Raw genomic sequence first — 22,446 nt, forward strand, 5'->3', positions numbered from 1 at the left:
CATTGTATATATGTGCCACATCTTCTTTATCAATTCATCTGTCGATGGACACTTAGGTTGCTTCCATGTCCTGGCTATTGTAAACAGAGCTGCAGTGAACATTGTGGTACATGACTCTTTTTGAATTATGGTTTTCTCAGGGTATATGCCCAGTAGTGGGATTGCTGGGTTGTATGGTAGTTCTATTTTTAGTTTTTTAAGGAACCTCCATACAGTTCTCCATAGTGGCTGTATCAATTTATATTCCCACCAACAGTGCAAGAGGGTTCCCTTTTCTCCACACCCTCCCCAGCATTTATTGTTTGTAGATTTTTGATGATGGCCATTCTGACTGATGTGAGGTGATACCTTATTGTAGTTTTGATTTGCATTTCTCTAATGATTAGTGATGTTGAGCATCCTTTTATGTGTTTGTTGGCAATCTGTATATCCTCTTTGGAGAAGTGTCTATTTAGGTCTTCTGCCCATTTTTGGATTGGGTTGTTTGTTTTTGATATTGAGCTGCATGAGCTGCTTATAAATTTTGGAGATTAATCCTTTGTCAGTTGCTTCATTTGCAAATATTTTCTCCCATTCAGAGGGTTGTCTTTTCGTCTCGTTTATGTTTTCCTTTGCTGTGCAAAGCTTTTGTTTCATTAGGTCCCATTTGTTTATTTTTGTTTCTAGTTCCATTTCTTTAGGAGGTGGGTCAAAGAGGATCTTGCTGTGATTTATGTCATAGAGTGTTCTGCCTATGTTTTCCTCTAAGAGTTTTATAGTGTCTAACCTTACATTTAGGTTTTTAATCCACTTTGAGTTTATTTTTGTGTATGGCATTAGAGAGTGTTCTAATATCATTCTTCTACATGTAGCTGTTCAGTTTTCCCAGAACCACTTATTGAAGAGACTCTCTTTTCTCCATTGTATATTCTAGCCTCCTTTACCAAAAATAAGGTGACCATATGTGCGTGGGTTTATCTCTGGTCTTTCTATCCTGTACCATTGATCTATATGTCTGTTTTTGTGCCAGTACCATACTGTCTTGATTACTGTAGCTTTATAGTATAGTTAGAAGTCCAGGAGCCTGATTCCTCCAGCTCCGTTTTTCTTTCTCAAGATTGCTTTGGCTATTCGGGGTCTTTTGTGTTTCCATACAAATTGTGAAAGTTTTTGTTCTAGTTCTGTGAAAACTGCCATTGGTAGTTTGATAGGGATTGCACTGAATCTGTAGATTGCTTTGGGTAGTAGAGTCATTTTGACAATATTGATTCTTCCAATCCAAGAACATGTTATATCTCTTCATCTGTTTGTATCATCTTTAATTTCTTTCATCAATGTCTTATAGTTTTCTGCATACAGGTCTTCTGTCTCCCTAGGTAGGTTTCTTCCTAGGTATTTTATTCTTTTTGTTGCAATGGTAAATGGGAGTGTTTCCTTAATTTCTCTTTCAGATTTTTCATCATTAGTGGAGAGGAATGCAAGAGATTTCTGTGCATTAATTTTTTATCCTGCTACTTTACCAAATTCATTGATTAGCTCTAGTAGTTTTCTGGTAGCATCTTTAGGATTCTCTATGTATAGTATCATGTCATATGTAAACAGTGACAGCTTCACTTCTTCTTTTCTGATTTGGATTCCTTTTATTTCTTTTTCTTCTCTGATTGCTGTGGTTAAAACTTCCAAAACTGTGTTGAATAATAGTGGTAAGAGTGGGCAACCTTGTCTTGTTCCTGATCTTAGAGGAAATGGTTTCAGTTTTTCACCATTGAGAACAATGCTGGCTATGGGTTTGTCATATATGGCCTTTATTACGTTGAAGTAAGTTCCCTCTATGCCTACTTTCCGGAGGTTTCTTTTCATAAATGGGTGTTGAATTTTGTCAAAAGCTTTTTCTGCATCTATTGAGATGATCATATGGCTTTTCTCTTTCAATTTGTTAATATGGTTTATCACATTGATTGATTTGCATATATTGAAGAATCTTTGCATTCCTGGGATAAACCCCACTTGATCATGGTGTATGATCCTTTTAATGTGCTGTTGGATTCTGTTTGCTAGTATTTTCTAAGGATTTTTGCATCTATGTTCATCAGTGATATTGGCCTTTAGTTTTCTTTCTTTGTGACATCTTTGTCTGGTTTTGGTCTCAGGGTGACGGTGGCCTTGTAGAAGGAGTTTGGGAGTGTTCCTCCCTCTGCTATAGTTTGGAAGAGTTTGAGAAGGATAGGTGTTAGCTCTTCTCTAAATGTTTGATAGAATTCGCCTGTGAAGCCATCTGGTCCTGAGCTTTTGTTTGTTGGAAGATTTTTAATCACAGTTTCAATTTCAGTGCTTCTGATTGGTCTGTTTATATTTTCTCTTTTTTTCCTGGTTCAGTCTTGGAAGGTTGTGCTTTTCTAAGAACTTGTCCATTTCTTCCAGGTTGTCCATTTTATTGGCATATAGTTGCTTGTAGCAATCTCTTATGATCTTTTGTATTTCTGCATTGTCAGTTGTTGCTTCTCCTTTTTCATTTCTAATTCTATTGATTTGAGTCTGCTCCCTTTTTTGCTTGATGAGCCTGGCTAAAGGTTTATCAATTTTGTTTATCTTCTCAAAGAACTAGCTTTTAGTTTTATTGATCTTTGCTATTGTTTCCTTCATTTCTTTTTCATTTATTTCTGATCTGATCTTTATGATTTGTTTCCTCTACCAACTTTATGATTTGTTTCCTCTGATCTTTATGATTTGTATCCTCCTCCAACTTTGGGTTTTTTTTGTTCTTCTTTCTCTAATTGCTTTAGGTATAAGGTTCGGTTGCTTATTTGAGATGTTTTTTGTTTCTTGAGGTAGGATTGTACTGCTATAAACTTTCCTGTTAGAACTGCTTTTGCTGCATCCCATAGGTTTTGGGTCGTCGTGTTTTCATTGTCATTTATTTCTAGGTATTTTTTGATTTCCTCTTTGATTTCTTCAGTGATCTCTTGGTTATTTAGTAGTGTACTGTTTAGCCTCCATGTGTTTGTATTTTTTACAGATTTTTTCCTGTAATTGATATCTAGTCTCATAGTGTTGTGGTTGGAAAAGATACTTGATATGATTTAAATTTTCTTAAATTAACCAAGGCTTGATTTGTGACCCAAGATGTAATCTATCCTGGAGAATGTTCCATGAGCACATGAGAAGGAAGTGCATTTTGTTGTTTCTGGATGGAATGTCCTAGAAATATCGATTAAGTCCATCTTGTTTAATGTGTCATTTAAAGCTTGTGTTTCTTTATTTATTTTCATTTTGGATGATCATTTCCATTGGTGAAAGTGGGGTGTTAAAGTCCCCTACTATTATTGTGTTACTGTCTATTTCCCCTTTTATGGCTGTTAGCATTTGCCTTATGTATTGAGGTGCTCCTATGTTGGGTACATAAATATTTACAATTGTTATATCTTCTTCTTGGATCGATCCCTTGATCATTATGTAGTGTCCTTTGTCTCTTGTAATAGTCTTTATTTTAAAGTCTATTTTATCTGATATGAGAATTGCTACTCCAGCTTTCTTTTGATTTCCTTTTGCATGGAATATCTTTTGCTATCCCCTCACTTTCAGTCTGTGTGTGTCCCTAGGTCTGAAGTGGGTATCTTATAGACAGCATATATACAGGTCTTGTTTTTGTATCCATTCAGCCAGTCTATGTGTATTGGTTGGGGTATTTAATCCATTTACATTAAGGTAGTTATTGATATGTATGTTCCTATTACCATTTTAAAAATTGTTTTGGGCTTGTTATTTTAGGTCTTTTCCTTCTCTTGTGCTTCCTGCCTAGAGTAGTTCTTTTAGCATTTGTTGTATGTAAAGCTTGTTTGGTGGTGCTGAATTCCCTTAGCTTTTGCTTGCCTGTAAAGGTTTTAATTTCTCTGTTGAATCTGAATGAGATCCTTGCTGGGTAGGGTAATCTTGGTTGTAGTTTTTTCCCTTTCATCACTTTAAATATGTCCTGCCACTCCCTTTCCGCTTGCAGAGTTTCTGCTGAAAGGTCAGCCGTTAACCTTATGGGGATTCCCTTGTATGTTATTTGTTGCTTTTCCCTTGCTGCTTTTAATATTTTTTTTGTTTGTATTTAATTTTTGATAGTTTGTTTAACATGTGTCTTGGCGTGTTTTTCCTTGGATTTATCTTGTATGGGACTCTCTGTGCTTCCTGGACTTGATTGACTATTTCCTTTCCCATATTAGGGAAGTTTTCAACTCTAATCTCTTCAGATATTTTCTCAGTCCGTTTTTTTTTTTCTCTTATTCTTCTGGGACCCCTATAATTCGAATGTTGGTGCATTTAGTGTTGTCCCAGAGGTCTCTGAGACTGTCCTCAATTCTTTTCATTCTTTATTCTGCTCTGCAGTAGTTATTTCCACTATTTTATCTTCCAGGTCACTTATCCGTTCTTCTGCCTCAGTTATTCTGCTATTGATCCCTTCTAGAGAATTTTTAATTTCATTTATTGTGTTGGTCATCATTGTTTGTTTGCTCTTTAGTTCTTCTAGGTTCTTGTTAAATGTTTCTTGTATTTTCTCTATTCTATTTCCAAGATTTTGGATCATCTTTATACTAGCATTATTCTGAATTCTTTTTCAGGTAGACTGCCTATTTCCTCTTCATTTGTTAGGTCTAGTGGGTTTTTACCTTGGTCCTTCATCTGCTGTGTATTTCTCTGTCTTCTCATTTTGCTTAACTTACTGTGTTTGGGGTCTCCTTTTCACATGTTGCAGGTTCATAGTTCCTGCTGTTTTTGGTGTCTGCAACCAGTGGGTAAGGTTGTTTCAGTGAGTTGTGTAGGTTTCCTGTTGGCGGGGACTGGTGCCTGTGTTCTGGTGGATAAGGCTAGATCTTGTCTTTCTGGAGGGCAGGACCACGTCCGGTGGTGTGTTTTGGGGTGTCTGTGACCTTATTATGATTTTAGGCAGCCTCTCTGCTAATGGGTGGGGTTGTGTTCCTGTCTTGCTAATTGCTTGGCATAGGGTGTCCAGCACCGTAGCTTGCTGATCATTGAATGGAACTGGGTCTAAGCATTGAGATGGAGATAGCTGGGAGAGCTTTCACCATTTGATATTACGTGGAGCCAGGAGGTCTCTGGTGGTCCAATGTCCTGAACTCTGCCCTCCCACCTCAGAGGCTTAGGCCTGACACCCGTCCGGAGCACCAAGACCCTGTCAGCCCCATGGCTCAGAAGAAAAGGGAGAAAAAAAGAAAGAAAGAAAGTTATTAAAATAAAAAATAAATTATTAAAAATAAAAAATTAGGGCTTCCCTGGTGGCGCAGTGGTTGAGAGTCCACCTGCCGATGCAGGGGACACGGGTTCATGCCCCGGTCTGGGAAGATCCCACATGCCACGGAGCGGCTGGGCCCCTGAGCCATGGCTGCTGAGCCTGCGCGTCTGGAGCCTGTGCTCTGCAACGGGATAGGCCACAACAGTGAGAGGCCTGCATACTGCAAAAAAAAAATAATATAAATAAAAAAAATTAAAAATTAAAAAGTAATAAAAAAAAGAAAGAAGAGAGCAACCAAACAAAAAAACAGATCCAGCAGTGATAATAAGTGCTGAAAACTATACTAAAAACAAAAAGCAAAAAACAAAAAACGGACAGACAAAACCCTAGGACAAATGGTAAAAGCAAAGCTATACAGACAAAATCACACAAAAAAGCATACACATACACACTCACAAAAAGAGAAAAAGGAAAAAAATATATATCTATATATAAAAAAAAGTAAGAAAGCAACCAAATCAATAAACAAATCGACCAATGATAATATATTCTAAATACTTAACTTAAGATAAACATAAAACCAGAATCAAATTAGATGCAGAAAGCAAACCCCACGTCTACTATTGCTCCCAAAGTCCACCGCCTCAATTTTGGGATGAGTCGTTGTCTATTCAGGTATTCCACAGATGCAGGGTACATCAAGTTGATTGTGGAGATTTAATCCGCTGCTCCTGAGGCTGCTGGGAGAGATTTCCCTTTCTCTTCTTTATTTGCACAGCTCCCGGGGTTAAGCTGTGGATTTGGCCCCACCTCTGCATGTAGGTCGCCTGAGGGCGTCTGTTCTTTGCCCAGACAGGACGGGGTTAAAGTAGCAACTGGTTAGGGGGCTCTGGCTCACTCAGGCCCCGGGGAGGGAGGGGTACGGAATGCAGGGCAAGCTTGCGGTGGCAGAGGCTGGCGTGACGTTGCAACAGGCTGAGGCATGCTGTGCGTTCTCCTGGGGAAGTTGTCCCTGGATCACGGGACCCTGGCAGTGGCGGGCTGCACAGGCTCCCAGGAGGGGAGGTGTGAATAGTGACCTGTGCTTGTACACAGGTTTCTTGGTGGCTGCAGCAGCAACCTTAGTGTTCATGCCTGTCTCTGGTGTCCGCGCTGATAGCCGCGGCTCGCGCCCGTCTCTGGAGCTTGTTTAGGCAGTGCTCTGAATCCCCTCTCCTCGTGCACCCGGAAACAATGGTGTCTTGCCTCTTAGGCAGTTCCAGACTTTTTCCCGGACTCCCTGCCGGCTAGCTGTGGTGCATTAGCCCCCTTCAGGCTGTGTTCACACAGCCAACCCCAGTCCTCTCCCTGGGATTTCACCTCTGAAGCCTGAGCCTCAGCTCCCAGGCCCCACCCACCCAGGCTGGTGAGCAGACAAACCTCTCAGGCTGGTGAGTGCTGGTCGGCACCGATCCTCTGTGTGGGAGTCTCTCCGCTTTGCCCTCTGCACCCCTGTTGCTGTGCTCTCCTCCATGGCTCCGAAGCTTCCCCCCACCCCCGCCACCCCCCGTCTCCACCAGTGAAGGGGCTTCCTAGTGTGTGGAAACTTTTCCTCCTTCACAGCTCCCTCCCAGATGTGCAGGTCCCGTTCCTATTCTTTTGTCTCTGTTTCTTGTTTTTTCTTTTGCCCTACCCAGGTACCTGGGGAGTTTCTCGCCTTTTGGGAAGTCTGGGGTCTTCTGCCAGTGTTCAGTAGGTGTTCCGTAGGAGCTGTTCCACATGTAGATGTATTTCTGACGTATTTGTGGGGAGGAAGGTGATCTCCACGTCTTACTCCTCCACCATCTTGAAGGTCTCCCCTCTTACTTTTCTATTTCATGCTTTTTATGTTACATTCAAGAAAGTTTTGCAAAGCCCAATGTTACTAAGATTTTTTTCTATGCATTCCATTAGAAGTTTTATAGTTTTAGCTTTTAATTTAGGTGTATGATTCGTTTTGAGGTAATTTTTGTAATAGGGTGAGATGAAGTTTATGGTGTATATTTTGGCTTATGGCTCTCCAATTGTTCTAGTGCCATTGTCTGAAAAGATTATCTTTTTCCCCATTAAATTGCCTTGGCACTTTTGTTGAAAATAAGTTGACCATATATATATGTAGATTTATTTCTGGAGTCTCTATTCTGTTCCATTGATCTATTTGTTTATTTTTTTATGCCACTATCTTGATTACTTGATTACTGTAGCCTTATATTGATAGAATGAGTTATGAAGTATTACCTTCTATATAATTTTCTGGAAGAATTTGTGTACAGTAGGTATTATTACTTTTTAAATACTTGAAAGACTTCACTAATGAAACCATCTGGGCTTGGAGTTTTCTTTTGGGGAAGGTTTTTAACTACAAATACAATTTTTAAAAATAGGTGTAGGGCTATTGAGGTTATCTATTTCATCTAAGTTATGTGGTTTATTTAAGTGCATTTAATCTAAATTGTTTAATCTATTGGCATAGATTTGTTCATAATACATATCTTATAATATTTGTAGAATATTTAGTGATGTCGCCTCTCATTTATGCTATGAGCATGTAAACACAACATCAAATTTAATATTGCTTTCCTTTTTTCTATTTTATTGATTTCTGTTTTTAGTCTTATTATTTCATTTTTTTTCTGCATACTTTGGGTTTATGTTGCCCTTCTTTTTCTAGTTTCTTAAGGTGAAAGCTGAGATCATTGATTTGAGACCCCCTTTTTCAATATAGGTTTTAGTGCTATAAAATTTACTTCTAAGTACTGCTTTAGCTGTGGTCCATAAATTTTAATATGTGGTGTTTACATTTTTATTCATTTCAAAATACTTTCTAATTTCCCTTTTGATTTCTTCTTTGCTCCGTGAGTCATTTAAAAGTGTTATTTCCTCATATTTACAGATTTTCAAGATATCTTTCTGTTATTGAATTACTAGTTCTTTTGTTGGTTGGCAAGTTCTATCAATGTAAACTAGGTAAAGTTGGTTGACAGTGCTGTCCAGGTCTTCAGTATCCTTACCGATTTTTTTGGTTTACGTGCTCTACCCTTAATTGAGGGAGAGAGATTTTGAGAACTCTGATTAAAATTCTTCCTGAAATTTTATTAGTTTTGCTTCCCTGTATTTTGAAGCTTTATTAGGTGGATACATGTTTAGGGTCATTATGTCCTACTACTGAGTTGACACCCTTATCATTGTATAAAAATCCCTTTATCCATTGTAATATTCTTTGCTTTGAAATCTACTTTGTCTGATAGCCCTGCAGGTTTCTTTTTATTAGTGGTACTGTGGTATATATATTCCATCCTTTCACTTTTAAAGTATTGTGTCTTCATTTAAAAGTGGATTTCTTGTAGCCAGCATGCAGTTGAGTCTTGCTTTTTTACCCAGTATGACAATCTCTCCCTTTTAATTTGGGTGTTTAGACCATCTACGTTTAATGTGATTATTGACATGGTTGAGTTTAAATATATGATATGCTCTTTGTTTCTTGTTTGTACCACCTGTTCATCATTCTGTTTCCCCTTTTTCTTGTTTTCCTTTTAATTTATTGAGAATTTTTATGATTTCATTTAAAATCCCTTATTGGCTTCTTAATTTTTTTGTTTTAATATATTTTAGTGGTTGCTTTAGTAGTTATAGCAACCCTATACAACTTATCACAGTCTTCAAGTAATATTATCCCACATCACACATGGGATGAGAATCTTACAACAGCATACTTCCGTTTCTCCCTCCTAGCCTCTGTGCTATTGTCATACACATTACTTCTACATATGTTAAATCTAAAGATAATTTTTATTATTTTTGCTTTGAATAGTCAATATTTTAAAGATATTTAAAAAATAAAAATAGTCTTTCATATTTACCCACATATTTACCATTTTCAATGTACTTTATTTCTGTGTAGATTCAGATTTCCATTTGGCAAATTACCTTCTGCTTGAAGGACCACTTTAATATTTCTTGTAGATTATGTCTGCTGGTGAGATGGTGGTATTTCCATCACCTTTTATATTTCTGAAAAATCTTTATTTTGCTAGGTATAGACTTTTAGATTAACTTTTTGTGGTTCAGTAATTTTAAAATATTGATCCATTGTCTTATGGCCTGCATTGTTTTCAGAAAGAAGTCTGCCTTAATTTTTATTATGTTTCTCTGTGTATGATGTGTCATTCTCCTCTAGCTGCTTTTAAGATTTTCTCTTTTTACATTGGTTGTAAGCAACATGGTTACTATGGGCCTTAGTGTAGTTTTCGTAATGTTTCTTGAGCTTGGGTTTTTTGAGATTCTTGAATCTGTAGGTTTATAGTTTTTTGTCACATCTGAAAAATTTTCAGCCATTATTACGTCAGAATTTTTTTCTTTAACTCCCATTCTTTGTGGAATCCAATTACACACATATTAGGCAGCTTGAAGTTGTTCTTCAGTTCTCTGATTCTGTTCACATTTATTCATCTTTTTCCCTCCCTATTCTGCTTCATTTTGCATTGTTTCTATTGATAAGCCTTCAAGTTCACTTGTCTTTGTCCTGCAGTGTCAAATCTGCTTTTAATTCCACCCCTGTGATTTTTAATCCCAGACATTGTATTTTTTATCTCTAAAAGTTATAGTTGGATCTTTATTGTATATTTGATATCTCTACTTAGTATGTTCAGTCTATTTTAGTTTCATGAACAAATAGGATACAACTAATAACTATTTTAATATCCTTGTCTACTAATTCTATCACCTGTGTCATTTCTGGACAAATTTCAATTGATTGCTTTTTCTCTTCATAATGAGCGGTATTTTTCTGCTTCTTTGCATGACTGGTGATTTGTTATTAGATGCCAGAAATTGTGTGAATTTTACCTTGTTGAGTGCTGAATCTTTCAGTATTTCTATAAATGTTTTTGGACGTTTTTTCTGGTTTGTAGTTAAGATACTTGGAAACAGTTTGATCCTTTCAATACTTGCTTTCAAGCACTGTCAGTTGGAACCAGTGCAGCCTATAGTGTAAGGCTAAGTTTCTGCACTGCTGAGGCAATAATACTCTTCTGAGTATTCTGTCCAGTGCCCCTGGCATTGTGAAGTTTTACACTTTGATGATGGGAAATTGAATTATTCCTGGATTTGTGTGAGCTCTGGGGATTGATTTTTCTGCTCCTTTTAGGTATATCTTTCCCTAACTTTGGTTAGTTTCCTCACACATGTGTGCTTACCAGTAATCGTGAGGGATTCTCTGCAGACCTCTGGAAGTTTATGTGCAGGTCTTTCTCCTCTGTTACTTTACCCTACCAACTATATCCACCTTGGCCTCCCTAGACTCCCAGCTTCGTCTTCTTAACTCAGTGAGACCATTAGGATTTGCCTCTGTACACTGCAGTTGGTAATTTCTTTCTTGAGGCAGTAATCTGGGACAACTGTAGAGATGACCTCATTTGTTTTTCCTTTCTCAGGAATTACTTCTTCATTGCTTGATGTCCAGTTTCTGAAAACTGTTGTTTTTATATATTTCATCCAGTTTTTTTTAGTTGTTTAACCCAAGAAGGGTACATCCAGTCCCTGTTAGTCCATCCTGGTCAGGAACAGAAATGTCTACATATGTGAAGAAAATATATGATATATATTAAACATACAGTATATTGAGTGCTTCACACATAGAAAGTATTCAATAATCAGTCACTATTGCTATTTCTCCACCTGCATTCTGTTCAATAATGAAGCTTTATTTTATATACCACCTTCCATATGAAGGCTTCCAGATGAATTATTACTCTTTATTCTTTGTACTCACATCACTTTTTTTTACATACTTTCATGATGACATGGATCTACATTATAAATTTTAGTTTACTTGTTTGTATTTTGTGGTAGATTGTAAGCTCTTAGACAAATAAGATCTATCTCGTTTATCTATCATTAGTTTCCAGCATATAGTAAATGCTTAGATCTTTGTTGCATAAATGAATAATCGTGAGTATCTCACACCTTTTATGAAATATTCAAGAGTAGAATTTTTGATTGGGAAGGAAAGAGAGATGGTTTAGTGGATGAGAACCTTTGAGCAGAATGAAAGTGGAGAGGAGTTCCAGAGAGCAGCATGAGAGCAAAAGGTGGTTGGTTGAGGTTCATAATATATAATAATGATAATGACAATCGTACTAGTAAATACTACTACTACTACTTCTAAAGTTATTGTGAAGGTGAGAGAGGATAGAGGAGTATAGAATGGAGACTAGGAAAGACTTATTGTAGTATGTCAATGCAACCATTTTGTGATACCTTCAGCACCTTGCTGAATATAGATGGTAACGTTGGTAACATTTCATAAATGTGTATTGTGTGAATCAGTGTAATTTGAATTGTTGTAATAGAGGCTTTTAAACAAAGTGCTGAGAGAACACAGTATACTTTTTGGAGTATACTTGTGAACCTTGGAAGGAAGTGGTAGGGATGGATTAACTGAGAAGAAGCAGAAAGAAATTCTAGATAGTGGAGAATAGCATAAACACAAAAAGTACTATAGGCGATAAATAAGCATAATATAACAGAAAGAACAAATGGACCTTGGAGCTGGGTTCAGTAGGGCTTCAGTTTTATCTCTGTCACTGGTGTAACTCTGGAAAATTACCTAGCCTGTCTGAGACTCAATTCCCTCATCTATAAAATGGGTGTGGTTGTTGGGAAGATTATATGATGCATAGAGTAAATTTATTTTATGTTGCAGATAGTGGGTCCAATAACTATTAGTTTCTTCTTTTTAGACATTCTATATCTTCTGATGAGGAAAGAAAAATGCTTCAAGAAGGACTTTGTGACCCCTCATCACTTTGTATAAGAGCCCAGGTATAATATATAATTTATGAGTATAACTAATGTTCCCATTTATTTCCGTGGCAAATGAGGATTGCATTGCATTTTTGTGGTCTAATACTAAGACCTAAGTAATTTTAACACCCAGTTTCTTTACATCTTCTAGTTTTAACTTATGTTTATAACTATTAGGATTATTGGCTAAACTTTACATACAAATGAAACAATTTTACTACCACAATTCAATATTTTTCAGAAATGTTTCTATTTATAGGGAATATATCTACTGAATGAAAGATTGGAAAGATGAGTATCAGAAATCCTAAAATTTTTCAAGTCTGGAAACTACTTGTATTCTTTTAAATTATTTGTTTTATGAATAAAATCAGTTTTGATATTAATTTACCATCATGGAAATCATATAATACAAGGTACGGAGTAAAGTTTAGAAACTTTTGACTTTTAAAAAGTAATCATACTTTAAATTTCCAATTGATTTATAAAAAAACATTGTTCATGTGCACTTACAAAAATATTTTGGATACATGGAGATTTTAAAAGGAGTTCTAGCATAACTAAAACAGAGTAATCTTTTACTTTTTTCACTGAAGGAAAAATTCAGGACTCTTCCAGTTAAGTAACTCTGTCCTTGGTTTAGAGAACTGAAAAATTTGCATAGTCAATAGAATAAAAATTGATAAGCCATAGCAGTTTTGGAGCCAATTTTCAGCACTGTTTTTGGTTCTTGAATACTTGCATTGACATATACAACTCATAGGTATAGTGCATAATGCTGCTGATCCTGCCAAGTGAAGAACCACCGTTAGTCATCTACCTAGTATCTCAACTGCTGGGTGCTGAGTTGGCAAGGATCTGGCATGTGGTAGCACCTGACTTCATCTGCTGTCTTCACTATAGACTGGTTCTTTGCATTTATGAATCTTAGACTGGCCTTGATGACAGTTTGCTTGGTTGAAAGTCACCTTATTTTAATTTAAGACGTGTTGCCTCCATGATACTTGTAAACATGTTGAGAGGCTGAGTTTTGATGAATCTCACAAAACTCCTCAACAGGGCATGAACTGAAACCAAGGAGCTGACAATATTAATAATTCAGCATTTGGCAGTATTGTGGATATTAATGCATTCATAGTTCATCTTGACAAACCTGGGCCCAATCACATGTGAAAATGAGTTTAGTCATCTAATATTAGTTTCTGGTGAGTATTTTTATACTTTTCTTTCAAACTATAGATGAAATGAAGAAAATATTAGTCACTTCTTAGAAATGCAAGGTTCATAGCCCACATGACTATGTGCTGTGAAATTTAAAAAAACGCTTTACAATAAATTACCATCTTGATTTAATGAAATAATGCATAAGAATTCTTATAGTGCATTATGGCTGATTTGTGATATTTTAAATTGCCCATTCATAGTTTCAGAGTGAAGTACCTTTTTTGGTATTTCAGCTAAACATGTAACTCTTAACTTTAAATAACCAGTAAATTTACATAATCTATGCAGGTAAACTATATAAAGCATTTGTCATAAAATTTAAAACATGCTAATAATAATACATGTAATAGCTAAATATATTCAGTATTTAGGACTTAAAAGTTATTTTACAAATATTGCTTTCGTGGGGAAATAAATGTATCTTTTTGTAATAAAATGCCACAGGAGTGACACAATTTTATTTAATTATTAGTAACTCCAGGACACACCTCTTAATATGTGGGGCCTAGAAATAATATGGCAATGACTGAAGTGGAAAGATCTTGCTCCTTAAAATTTGGTGGCTTGTTGAGCTGTCTGAATCATCTATGTCCTTCTCGCACATACCCCAATACATTTTATGATCACAAAAGAATTATTTTTAGATCTCTAAACTAGCCTCTTTCAGGCTAATATAACCACTTTGTTGTAAGATTTCTTCTTTTAAAGGGTATAAATGAAGAATTTAAATTTTCATGTGAAGAAAAAGGATATTATTTGGTCCTTGAAGTATTTGGGTCCATATTTCTACCTGGAAATCCTAACTATTATAGTCAAGTTGAACTACAAGGGGAAAAAGCTTATAAATTAAGCTTTTTTTAAAAAAGGGCCATTTATTTATTTATTTATTTTTATTTTATTTTTGGCTGCATTGGGTCTTTGTTGCTATCTGGTGAAACACTTTGACTTAAAACTGGAAGGAAATAACAAATCGAATGGACACTATTTTGGATGCTTATAAGCTTTTAATAAATTTCAATATAGTCAGGCTTATGTCTCAATATTATATTTTCATTCACATCTTCAAATGGGCAATTATGTCCACATGATAAATATGTGGGGTTAATGATGATAATTTGCCATCTGTGTCATGAAGCAGCTCCTTTTCATCCTTAGGTAAAAATTTCCATAGTTTTCTTGGTAATTCTTTAGAGTATAAAAAATCTGAATTAAAAGGAAAAAATTTTACACTATAAAAATCTCATTCTTGCCAAGAAATGAATTATACATAAGGTCTGAAAATAAGTAGAGTAGAAAAGAAGTAGAGATATATTTTAGACAGCAGATTGGATCCATTCAAAGAATTTGCAGGAATGCTTTCATTATGCTATGGTAGTAATAAATGGTATTGTGCCACAAACTTCGTAATAAAAATGGAATAGGTTTTAAACCAAAAGCTTGTTTGGTAACTTTGGCTCAATTTCTTGCCACTTCTGTATCCCTTGCAAAGGAGAATGCACGACATCTTTGTGAACAACCTGAATTTCTCTTGCCCTGGAAAACCATACAGTCCAACTTGGCTTTTGACACAGTCTAAACTACTCCGATTAGGTAAAGCTGATCTTAAGAGAAAACTTGGATACTCAGCAAACCCCAGCAGATATTTTGACACAGTCTTGGAGCTGATAAGTCATCATAAATTTAAATATTACCTTTCCTAGGAGAAACCTCACTAATAAATTGTTTTGAATATTTTATGAATGACTGAGCACCCTACTTTGTTAATAAGTCCTCTGGAAAGCTATGACTTTTGGGGGATGGTTTTACTTTTGGAGGAAGGAGTGTTGAAGAGAAGGTACTGATGAGGTGTCATATAATTTTACAAGTTGCATAACTGCTTTTAACTACAAAACTATCTCTGATTATAGTAACAATTGAGCTTGTAATTTTTTCTGAACAGCTGCTGCTACAGGGGGTCATTACCTTGGAGAGCTCGAAAATAATCGTACTCTTGGTACATGAGTTATGTAGTCTTGTGTTTTACAGCAAAGCACAAAGTTTAAAGCCTATAGAAGAATGTTATTTGAAAGCTGTCAAACCATGTTAAAAAAGACTGCATCGTCAAAAGGCCCTGGTGGCCACGATTCTGCATGTAGCCTTGTCTTATTCATTACAAAATGCATGTTTATAAAGTTCCACAGAGCATCCAATTCCCAGTTCACTTATATCAGCAAGACTTAACTTGCTCATTAATCTAAATTCTTTTGCAACTTTAATCTACATGTTTAATTAATCATAAAATGAGGCGGTAAGTAATTTCAGCAATGTGTGGCTTGTTATCAGATGCATTTAATCACTCTTCTGTGAGCTCATTTGGAAACACCTGAAGATGTCGAGTGCAGTCTGAATAAGCATAAATTATTCTTTGTCAGTGTACTTCACTCAACTAATAAGACATTAATTTAAAAGGCACTGTTTGTCATTTTTAGATCTTTACCAATATTTTTAGCTTAGCAATATAACTCTAATTGTATATATGATTCACAACTAGTGCCCGACATAGGAAAGGGTAAGAGTTTATTTCATTTTTCTTATTTACATGTAATTATGTCATGTAATCTTAGTTTTTAATGAGGATTAACCATCTTGTAAGTATTCATATGCTTTTGGAATAAGGTACTAATGAATTATAGTTGGAAAAATTATTTGTTGGTACAAAGGCTTGTGATTTCTTGTTGTTGCCTAGGTTAGGTCTGAAAAGACATGAGGTTTGGGAGAGTGCTTTGATTTGAGGATACAGGTATTGCATAGAGATTATATGATGCAGATGATAACCTTATAAAAATTCAAGTAAAACAGTTATATTCAGCTATCCCACATAATAACATATGTAATCCTTACATAGGACCAGGTAGCCTAAGGTAATGACAGTCCCATTTTTCCCCCCTAGTGTCTTAAGAGTATTGCACAGTTGATGACAGCATTTTTTAAAAAAAGACAAGAAACAAGAACAACAATAAAAACAAAAACACACTCATAGCTTCAGAGCAAAAAAAATTCATGAGGTCTGAATGAGTTATATATCTCAGTGCTGACATCGAGATATATTTTTATAGGAATAAAAATTGCATTTTATAGGATGTCATCACCTGTCCTGTTCATGCCATGAGAGCAGTGACACATGGTAAGAATAATTATCTCAGTGGAAACAAATTTATTTGCCGTGGAACATCCCTGTTTATCTTATGAACTTATCTCACTCATATGCTATCTATGGATTGTCAGCAGTGAGCCAGAGGGGATGATTCCTGAAAAGGGAATATTGGTTTGAGCTGAAATATAGCCATATTCTCCATTTTTATTTGATGTGCACATCTCCTGGGTTTCTTCCCTTTCTTCAGGGATCCTTTACACTTAGCTAACGGTTATTTATATGTCCATTTCTTGCCTTATGCCTCATCACTGTGTAAAAATCCTCCTTCCTGTTTTCCTTTCTAAGGGAAAACAAAATCCCAGGAAATCTCATTTGTACTGTTCAAGTCACATAGGCCATCGCAGCACATTGCAATGAAATGCCATTTACCCTTATTTCACTTAAGGCACTATAAATTGTTTTCTTAGAACCACTGATGAAAACTTCACATCTTCTTTAGAATCATTCTTGAGAAACAGCATTTCATTTGAACTTAACTTTCTTGGTAAGAATACTTTTCTCATTCCTGTAAAATCTTAGTGGATAGACATATACAGTCTAATATGAAGGCTTGCTGTCAGTTTTTCTTGATAAGAAACCTCAAACTTCCCTAACTCCCCTTCCCTTGGCAAAACCTGAGATAATTTTTTCCAGACAGATTTATTTTCTAACTTGTTTTGGTGCAGAGAAAGAACACAGTGTTCCCCCCTCTCATCCCAACTGATGTGCAAGAGGCCTGCCCTATTGTCCTGTTAAATTCCTCTACACGAATACAATGATTTATTTTATAAAATGCTATATATTAACTGTAGCTATTTGTCTATATTATGTACTTCAAGAGGAAAATGATAAATTCAGTTCCATGCAGCTCTTATACCCTCAGCTGTTTCACAATGTTACCCAAAACACACATACACTGACACTTTTGCCCAGTCACAAACAACAAGGACATACCACTTAAACATGCTTCTTTCATGGAGACCTCACAGTTGTTTAGAATGCACAGTACCCAGAATGAGGAACTACTCCAGTGGGTGCAACTGAATGGGTGGATCTTCCATACCCAGCTGAACTGACAGAGATGGTTAGCAAGGCTCTGATTTTAATGCACAACTTCTGTGGCTGAAGGACAGCATGCTGGTAAAGAAAGTGATTACTGGTGGCAGAGAGGGGTGGGTGAAGAATGAGTTTGGAGCTTGTGCATTGTGGTGTCCACTAGCAGCGTGCTCACGGGGAGGGTTTGGAAGTCCTGAGTCATCAAAGTCTTCAGCTGCAGTGGAACTTCAGCCTCAGCAGATGAATTAGAATGTCACAGTGCAGTTGGTTACAGGCAATGCTTCTGACTTCTTACTGCAAGTCTCAATATCTTATTTATGTTAAATGTAAGAAAGCAATGATGTATTCAGTTATGCTTTGCGCTACCTCAGGAGAAAGCCTAATATCTCCCTCTCTCCTCCCTCCCCCCAGTTTCTTAAACAAATGAAATTCCATTCTAATTTTTACCAAAAAATCCATGTGTTGTTTCCTATAAACACTTACATAATTTATGCCCACCCATCTTTCCTTTGAATCCAGGTTTTGTCTATGAACATTGCTTGCTTTTTTATAGTAGGCTTGTTTTTCTTACTCATTTGAAATTGGCTTTTATTAGAAGATCATTTAGGCATATCAGTACAGTACATTTGGTGGCTTTATAAGAAGTTCTGATGCTAGATGTTCAAAGCTCTGCTCAGATGACATTTTTATGGATCCACACAGCCTTGCTCATATATGAAAAGAAGGTATTGAGTTATACATATGATTAAGTTATTTCTCTCATATTTTTATGAGAATGGGTTGACTTGAAGTTGTGTTACTTTCCTAGTGCCCTTAGCTTAGAAACTTTGTGTACTTTTTTAGGCAGCATCTGCATCACTTATATTCAGGAGAACATAATAATACATGCAGTTTTAGAAACTGTCTGTATTTCCCCATTACCTCTAATTCATAGGATTGGCATGATTACAACTCTTGTTGTCATCATATTAACAATGTGTTATAGCCACTAATAATAATTTTTCGTGCATACTTCCAAGTACTGTATTTGAAGATCCCAGACTTCATATATAGTAAATGAGGAAGTAATTTGTAACTTTCACATTGAATTCTTGCTTTTTCAAATTTGGGCTTACCCTTTTGTAAAGCATATGACCTACTTAAAAAAGGCTAGTAGTCAGTTACCTGTTTTTTAGTATTTTTAAATCTATATCACAAAAAGACTTCTTTGAAGTATACACAGGGATGTATTTGTAGGCAATTTCCAACTAACTAACGGGAGAAGTTCAGAAAGTTTGTTGTTTGGAATTTGGAATGGATATTTTTATAGAAAATACATTATAGATGGTGATTTGATTACTTGTGCAACCTACTGAAACCCATTTAACCTTATAATATGGCTGAATTATACTATTGAGAGTACTATAGTAGCTAACTACTGCCTGTTGCGTGGTTTTGGTATGAAATCTCATTTTGAAATCTAACCTCAATAACATTCCTTTGACCAATTTTTGATGGTGGGATTTGACATTTCCTACTTCTGCTCTGCCAGTGCACAATAGTGGAAATGAAACACTCCTTGAAATGGAATTTGGGAGGACCTCCTGTTGTCCCTAGCTATGGAAAGAAAGTAACTGGGTATTCTGGCTGAAGTAAGAGGGAATGGATGACCCTGGCATGAAGATGTATATCTGTTTACAAATAAAGGGCATCCTACTGGAGGTTTATATATTTTGAGAATGAAGAAAGAGCATTTCCTAATTTTACACTGATGAGCCAAAAGGGTGGAGAAGATCAATACTTCTGCCCATTTACTATGCTTTACAGTATATTCCAAGTATTTTCATTGTATATCTTCTACTTTCTCCCCCACCCCACTCCCATAAGTTTGGCTTTTGGTTTTTAAATGGTAGCACTGATGATAGTAGTTCAGTTTCTAATATCAGAACAGTTTGGGACTGTATTATTAATTAGATTTATATAAGATGCAGTGATATATGCAGCTGAGGTTGACTCAAAATTAAATACAAGTGGCTCACATTATCCGAGGATTCTGCATCCGCGGATTCAGCCAACTGGAGATCGAAAATATTTGGAAAAAGAAATTGCAAAAAGTTCCCAAAAGCAAAACCTGAATTTGCCATGCACTGGCAACTGTTTACATAACATTACTGTTTAACTACATTATGTCCTTTGAGAGTATCTGAAGGAAGTCATATGAAAGTGCAAATAGGTAATGGAAAGTTTATTTGGTCACATGTAAAACATCATCTTGAATCTCAGCAGTTGAATTATATTCACCCCTTTTACTTCAAATCTGGCAAACTATATGTATTTTTTGATTGCCAAGGGGAAAGTATGAAAAAAGGAGAGTAGTGGGGAGAAAATGAGAGAAGTGGTATGTTAAAAGGCTCTAAAGATTTAAGTTGTCAGAGAAAACAGTTTGATGAATTATGGGTAAAATAGAATTTAGTTTCCCAAAGAAATACATGGCTCAAAGTGTAGGGGGAAAGTGCTTGGCAATACAAGCCATGTATTTTTCTTAACCTGGGAAGTTTGAAAAAAAAAAAAAAAAGACACATTTGGCAAAGTGAAAACTCAGCTGACTTCATGCCTACTAAGTGAAAAATCTGATCCTTTATCATCCAAGCACATAGTTGGGTAACTCACAAACAGAGCTACCCAGTGTATAGGTTGCAATGGCAAGAAGCCAACAGTGAAATCAAATTCATAAGCACCCTATAGAAAACCCCTCAAATTACTGCTGTGCTGTTGCCAGCTGTATTGCCAGAGAACAAGAGCTGTACAGATTTCTATGGAATGACTGGGTTACTTAACACCGCTTGATTGGCTCTGTTCCTGCCCCTGTTCTCTTTGGCTGACAGCTGACCACCATACTGGTTTGGTTTGGAATAAAACTGAAGTGAACACAACCACTTATATGCACCTTCCTCTTGAACACTTCTCTCCCTTCCTGCCACCCAAAACTCACACATACCCTATATATCTTGCAAAAGGAGAGATAAATATTACTGAGTTTATTTAAGTAAAGCGTACTGGGTGGCACTGTGCTGTCCAGTTATTCTACAGATCCATCAGATTTTTAGGAGAAGAGTCATTTCCTCGATCTTTTATTCGTAAGTGCCTGAATTTATTGAATGTGAAACATATCTTAAATCCTTTAATTTTACTAACTTTTTTTCATTTTACATCATTGCGTGCTTCATGATCCTAGAGCTAGACTGGTTATCCAGAAGCCATATAATCTTACTCTCTTGCCCTTGGATAATCTCTGGTAGGTAGCTACTTCTGTCTATAGTATTTCAAATAAGGAGATATCACAAGATACCCAGAAGGGCACTAGATGGCTTCAATTGCTACACTGCATGAATTAGAGAAACCTTTGAATGAGCAAGGTGGTTGGTTGGCCCTTTTCCTGTTATACAAAAGCTCATGGATTCACATGTCCTAGTTTCCATTAAGTTAGCAGGCTTTTAAACTTTTTTGACTGTGATTCAGAGTAAGAAGTAAATTTCTAATCTGACCCAGTATGCAATCTAATATAACCAAAGTAAAAAGTTTACATGAACAATACTTATCCTTAATATGTGCAATGTGTTTTATTTTCTCTTTTCTTCCCTATCCTTGCCTCTTTTTCTTTGCTTCCTCTCTCTTCAGTTCCCTTCTCTCCTTTTTAATAAAAAATGCTGATTCATACTCAGAAAATTGACTTTATAACTCATTCAATCCATAGTTTGAAAAATATTGCATTGAAGTAAGCACTTTTTAAAAAAGTCTTGATCTGCATGTTCTTTGATCTAAGATTTTTTTTTTTTTAATTGAAGCATAGTTGATGTACAGGTCTACCATTGTAGACCTGCATCTTCACCTGAGTCTCCTACACAAGATACTAATTCCATTGCCTGTTTATCATTAGAAAGATAAATTTTGTACTCCACTAGTGGCATATATAGCCTGTTAATAACACCATGTTCTAAGTGCTTAATTGTGCCAGATGTTGTGTTAATGCTTTATATATATTTGTCATGAGAATTTTATTATTTAATCATCCTCATTACCCTGTGAGGTAGAAACTGTTATTACACCCATTTTTATAGTTGATGAAATTGAGACTCAGAGTGTTCTGTCAACTTTCTTGAGTAACAGAATGATAGAGGTTGATTTCAAAATTGAGATTGTTTGTCTTCATGACCATGCTTTTTCCCTCAACTCTAATACGTTCTTAATTTTAGCTCTAAAAAAAGTTAAGTACTTTTGTGAAGAGTATATATATATCATAAAGAAAAGCAGACTTGTGATGATGGTCACCACATATTTTTAATAATGTAAATTGAAACTTCTTGATAAAATAATTTTCACTCTGTAAAGAAAAATAGAAAGGACAGAAGAAAGAAAAAAAACGCACCTCTCCAGAGCCATGGATATAAAAACTTGCTGTTCTATTTAAATCTTATATAATTGAATCTTGTAAAAGTCTTCTTTTTAAGGAAAAAAGAAATAGATATACATGGAATTACGTCTTATGCTACAGGCCAGGATATTTTAGCAAGCCAGAGGAACTCAAACACGAATGAAGAGTGGAATTTTCCTTTCGTTTTCTATAATAAATAACTATGTTTGTTGGACAGAAAAACGGAGGAAAAAATGACCATCATGCCTGGTTTTGAAGAAAAACTTGTTTATATGTGTAATACATTGGATAAATTGTTTGGGATCACTTTGACTATGCAGAAATGTGACCATTGAAATTCTTAAGCAAGGTGTGGGGCTATCGGTTCCATGAAACTAATTAAGTCAAATAAGAATTAGTATTTTTGAGGACAATTGACTTACCTCATTTTTTCAATCTCTGTGAAAGGGGAAATATTTTAGAAAAAAAATAGTGGGTACTTTTGGTTTTTATGACCTTTTCTTCCCTGTCCCCAACCCCTGCCACATTCCTAGGTTTAGTACTAGA

General features: G+C 35.9%; 1 protein-coding gene across 1 annotated transcript in view; it reads left to right on the plus strand.

Moving 5' to 3' along the window:
• Positions 1-22,446, plus strand: part of SOX6 (SRY-box transcription factor 6) — a 620,818-nt gene that overhangs the window by 113,591 nt on the left and 484,781 nt on the right. Inside the window, exon 3 of the mRNA XM_027115294.1 lies at positions 11,974-12,055. The gene's annotated coding sequence lies outside the window, so the exon portion shown is untranslated. The remainder of the gene's footprint in view (positions 1-11,973; positions 12,056-22,446) is intronic.

Source organism: Aethalodelphis obliquidens, unplaced genomic scaffold (assembly GCF_003676395.1).
Source record: "Aethalodelphis obliquidens isolate GAN/ISIS:26980383/991018 unplaced genomic scaffold, ASM367639v1 scaffold14, whole genome shotgun sequence".
NCBI classification, from domain to species: Eukaryota; Metazoa; Chordata; class Mammalia; order Artiodactyla; family Delphinidae; genus Aethalodelphis; species Aethalodelphis obliquidens.